We start from the raw sequence: 5,767 nt of genomic DNA on the forward strand, positions 1-5,767 counted from the left end.
GACTCTTCTATTAACATCAATTAGGTCAATTTATTTGACACTGTTGTATAAGTCTGTATCTTTCCTGAGTTTTCTCTACATCATTTATACAATACTGAAGGAGGTGTGTTTAATCCTAGTTGTGCATGTAACTATTAGTTTATTCTATCAGATTTTGCTTTACATAATTTGAAGTTCTTTTATGAGGTGTATACATATTTAGAATATTATGGTTTCTTAATAAACTGACTTTTTAATCATTTTTATAGTTTAGTTCATCTTTAGTAATATTTCTTGATCAGAAGTCTATTTGTCTGATTTTAATTTTAGAAAATTCTCAGCTGTTATCACTTTAATTCTTCTGCCTCATTTCCTATCATTTTTTTATAAGCCTTAAAATACACACATTAGACAAATTAATACTTTCTCACAGTTCTTGAATTCTCTTTTTAAAAAAATTCCTCTTTAATAGTTCCAACATCACAACCACTTTTGTTTATTTTTGCTGACTCATTATTTTTTGATAATGGACCTTTTTTTTCCTTGCTTTTTTGCATGCATCATAATTATTGTATTAAATGCTAGGTTTAAACATATATAAGGAACTAAAGTAATTAATTGAAAATATGTATGCTTCTTTGTCCTTTCGGTTATTAGTATGTGGTAGCTTGTGCAGCCAATAGTTGTGCTGGGTTTAGATTTTCTTGTTGTTAATATTTATCTTCAGTGTTTTAAATTACTCCAGTGGTTGGTTAAAATTATCTTGTATTTATTGTGTGGCCTAAAGCTCTTGAGAGGTTTTCTGAGTGCCTCTCTCTAACATCAGCTTTCAGCAGGTACTATATGCCTGCATCATAGAAGAGATAGTTCCCTGTACTGTTGCCACTAACCCTGTTATTAATTCTTTTTATTCCATGTAAGATTCAGTGATGAGGTTGAAGAAGCAAAGTGTTCATTACTCAGATCTACTGTTTTATCTGCAGTCTTAGGCAGGTCCTATGAGCCTAAAGAGCATGAAGGTCTTTTGCAATATTCTTGCACATTTTATTTTAGAATTGCAGAAAACCTCTTCCTACTATAAAAAGTACAGGCAGGTTTCCTGCCCTTTCCTCCATGGAACACAAAATTTGCCTTTTATTGGTGGAATTACTTGTGCTTGAAAGAGTTTCATGACACTTTCCAGTTGTAGCATGCTTCTGGTTGCTATCAGCCTAAGATACGGGGAACAAGTCTTCTCTTTCTGTAGCAGCAAATGGCTTTTGCAAAATGCCAATGCAAGGTGGGAAAAAGGGACTTTATAGCCTTTCTTTGGTGACCTTACTTTGGGAGTGTGTTGAGGAGTGGGAGTCGAGTGCAGGGGGGAATGGGGGGGTTATGTTCTTGCCCCAGTGGCAGACAGTTTTGCTTCATATGAGAAAAGGGTCCCCAGCAATAGTTGACCACTGTCTTGTATTTATTTAGGGTAAGGACTGTAAAAGGGCTTTTTTCAGATATTCCTCCTCCTCCCTCAGATCTCATCAAGTCCTGAATGTCTATATCACCAAGAGGACTATCTCAGGTTTCTGCTCTAAATAATTCTCATCAATACCCAAGGAAGACCCATGGAAAAGAGATGGGAAAAAGTGTGGACTTCCCATATACCTGGTTCCCCCAGGAATTCTAAACTTAATGCAAGTCTTTACTTGAACCTTAACAACTTATTATAATTCATTCATTTTCTTCCTATCAGCTTTTATGACTTCCAACCCTTTCTCCTGTGATTTGTCATTTGTAAAATGGAACATGTGTCCCATTCTTATGCTCCATCTCTTCTTCAAGTGTTTTGTAGCCATTTGTAATTTAGTCCACTTGCTTGCCTTTATTGCTCAGCTCTCAGATGGGGAGAAGTAATTATGATTTTGTTTACTTTCTGTAACAGTGACATTCTTTTGCAACCTTCTGTATCATAAGAGGAAGCAGAACATATAGAATTAAATTCTTCAAAGGAAAATTAAATTAGTATACTTTATAAAGTTACAGTCTATCTGCAAATCTTCTTTGAACCTTATACTATGCCTATGAATGAGCTCTAAAGGCTTTTTCAAGTCACAAAAATGTAAACCTGGTTCCTGTATCCTGCAGCTCAAAGATTATTTTAGGAGAAAAGATAATGCAATACAGTTATCTGAAGACAGCAATACATGGAGCATCCTCTTATGGTAACAAGAATTTAGAATGTTATGCACTCCCATCTTTATTACAGCACTATTCACAATAGCCAAGATATGAAATCAACGTAAGTGTCCACCAATGAATGAATAAGTAAACAAACAAACAAACAAACAAAAAGCCAATATGGTATATATACACAATGGAATACTATTCAGGCATAAAAGGGATGAGATTCTGTCATGTACAGCAACATGAATGAACCTGGAGGACATTATGTTAAGTAAAATAAGCCAGGCACAGAAAGACAAACACAATGTGATCTCACTCATTTGTGGAATCAAAAAAAGCTAATCTTATAAAAGTATAGAGTAGAATAATGGTTACCAGAAGCTGGAGAGGGGAGGAGGGAGAAGGGAATGAGGAGAGATTAGTCAGTGGGTACAAAATTACAGTTAGATAGAAAAAAATAAGTTCTGATGTTTTATTGCACAGCAGGCTGACTGTAGTTAACAATATTGTACTGTATTATTCAAAATAACTGCAAGAGAGGACTTTGAATGTTCTCATCACAAGGAAATAATAAATGTTTGAGGTGATAGATATGCTAAATACCCTGAATGGCTTATTCCAGATGCTGGATGCTTTCCACTAATGCATTTCAGCCACTTTGCTTTCTTTGAGCAGTCAGTATGGTGGAAAAACTTTAAAGACATTTAAATATATACTTCTCAATAAGATTATGCTTAATTACTCTGGAATATTTTCCAGAATTATGAGAAATTCCTGAGTGTGCTTCGTCTATGTATTTCTAGTCATCAATCTCAAACCCAACATGTTTTCAGGCTGCAGGATCATCTCAGAGAAACAAATGTAAATCTTGCCTAGTATGGCAGCAAAACCTTCTCCTAGCCTCTTAGTAGTCCATCAGACATCAGTCTGGAACAAAACTGGCAATGCATCAGAACAAAATCAACACACCTCTTCAGTCTTGAGTTCTGTATCTGAGATATGTGGGTGAATTTAGACTGTTTCTAACTTTTCCTGCTATGGTAAAAAGATCATAAAAGACTTAAGCAGATTTAGAGAAGTCTGAATGCTAAATTCTAGTAGAATTGCAAGTGCCATACTAGCAATAATAAGCAGTACTGGGATCTATTATTACAGGAAGGCTCTTAAAATTTTATCATCACTGATATTGAATAGTTCAGCAGAGAGACACAATGGGTAAATGTCCCATTGAATCACCACCATCTGGAGCTCAATCATTCTGCAAAAATATGAGATCTAGGATCTTTATTAATAAGTAGGTACACATGGGTTTTCAAAAAGAGAGCCTTTAGATGAGAGAATGTATTAGTCCATTTCTGTTGCTTACAATAAAATACACAGAACTAGGTGATTTATAAAGAAAACAAAATTTATTGCTTACAGTTTCAGAGGCTGGGAATTCCAAAGTCCAGGGAACACAGCTGGTGAAGGCCTTGGTGGTAGTGACAGTGACCCAGGGGTCTCACATGGCAGAAAATGGCAGGGCAGAAAGAGAGACTAACCTCTCATGTACTATTCTTTTAAAGCCCTCAGAACCACATCCATGACCATCATTATTAATCCATTCACTATGGCATGGTCCTACAATCTAATCACCTCTGCAAGGGCTGACCTCTTAATTAATATATTAGGATTTTCCACCCTCAACATTTACAGTGGGGATGTAAGCTTTGGTGAGGTTAGGGGGATGGGGTACATCCAATTTACATCAGAGGATATCATGTTTTCAACTTGGGTCATGAGCCAGCATATAACTAGAGTGACTGATCCAGTTTCTTCAGGATAAATGTTAACTGGTTATCAATTAATTGGGTACAATTTAATGACATGCATTATATTTTCTTATCTTCCTAAGAACTTTTTGACAAATGCATAATCCAAAACTGGAACCAGCAATTTGGTTACAAACACCACTTGAAGAAAAAAAGTCTCCCAAAAGTTAGTGTCATTATACTTATAAGCACAGATTTAAAAATATGATTGCCTTAGCTCTTATTAACATAAAAATTTGTTAAAAGCATAAAACTTCATTGGGCATTCTGAACAAGCCATCTTATATACCATGCCCTCTTCAAATTTATTCTTATTCTCTAGTTCTTAGGAGTCTTTCCAGATAGAGTGAAATGTCTTTGACATGCTATGCTATGTGTAAGATAAAGGTAAATTATGCCTTAGCAAGCAAACAAAAACAAAACAAAACTTACAAACTTAAAATTATGTGATATCTGAATTAGCCAGGGTGTCTAGTCCTTTTTAAAATATTCAGAGAGGCAGTAGTTTATTGTGAAAAAGATGAGATTATTCAATCAAAAATACCTGAGTGCAAAGTAGAATCCCCCAGATGGACATTTCTTGTCATCTTTGGTTCTTATTTTTCCATGTTAAAATAATTATAGTAATTTCAATCTTGCAATACATTTGCAAGAATTAGAATTAATAGAAGTATCATACGTGACAAATGTAGCTGTTTGGTACTATTTCTACTACCAAAAATGCTCTACAATTGTACATCTAGCACAAAAAGATTGGAAGCTTTCGTAAATATGTAGTCTTGAGACCTAACTTTTGTGAGAATTTGTGAACCTCTCTCTAAACCTCAAATTTTTCATTTGTAAAATCAGTAGGTATAGGTAATGTACCTATAGCTGAAATAATTACCCGAACGTATAATTCTATGATTAAATGTGTGGAATGCCCATTTAAAAACCAAAAAGTCAAGAATTCTAGGCCATTGGGATTTATATTACAGTACAGACATTTGTAGAAAACATAGATACTTGAAACATGAGAAACAATAGTAACAGTTGGAACAGGGAGATAATAAAATAGATAACTGAAGAAATATAGAGATAAACATATAATCTGTGAAATATGATACAAGAGAAATAATTACATTAAAATTAAAATGCGACTAAGAACTTTGATAATTTACATACCACATAACTCTTAAAATGAAAATATACCCATAAACAGTTTAACTTTAGTTAGTATACTTTGGTCGGAATTAGATTATTTTCCTCTGCAGATCTAGAGAACAGAATGAATAATTACATAAGGCTGTGGAAGAAGGGAGATAGTGAAAGTTCATTTTGGAGCTCATGACACAACACTTAAAAAGAATTAGCTTTTATCAAGCATGTTGGACAATTACAGGTAATGTGAAAAACTTAAAATTGGTGGCAGTAAAATGGAGGTTCCTGAAAAATAGAAAAGGACTTAGAAAGAGAGTGTGTCCTGTTCCAAGTTCAGAGTATCATGAAGTGCTTGGTGCTTGAGATATGCCAAATAAATACATGGAAAATAAAAAGAGGTATGAGCAGGACAATGACAAACTTTTTCTTATTAGTAAAATAAAAATTTAAATTAAAAAAAAAAGTAAATTAAAATTTCTAGGTAGAGGGCCAGCCCGGTGGCGCACTGGAGAGTGCGCTGCTTGGGAGCGCGGCAGCACTCCCGTCGAGAGTTATGATCCCATGTGGAGACCAGTTCCCGCTCACTGGCTGAGCGTGGTGCGGATGCAACACCGACGGTTGCGATCCCGTTGCCGGTCCCTGGTATGGGCGTGACACCGAGGGTTGTGATCCCATTA

This window comes from Galeopterus variegatus, unplaced genomic scaffold, assembly GCF_000696425.1.
Source record: "Galeopterus variegatus unplaced genomic scaffold, G_variegatus-3.0.2 Scaffold5867, whole genome shotgun sequence".
Classification (NCBI taxonomy): Eukaryota; Metazoa; Chordata; class Mammalia; order Dermoptera; family Cynocephalidae; genus Galeopterus; species Galeopterus variegatus.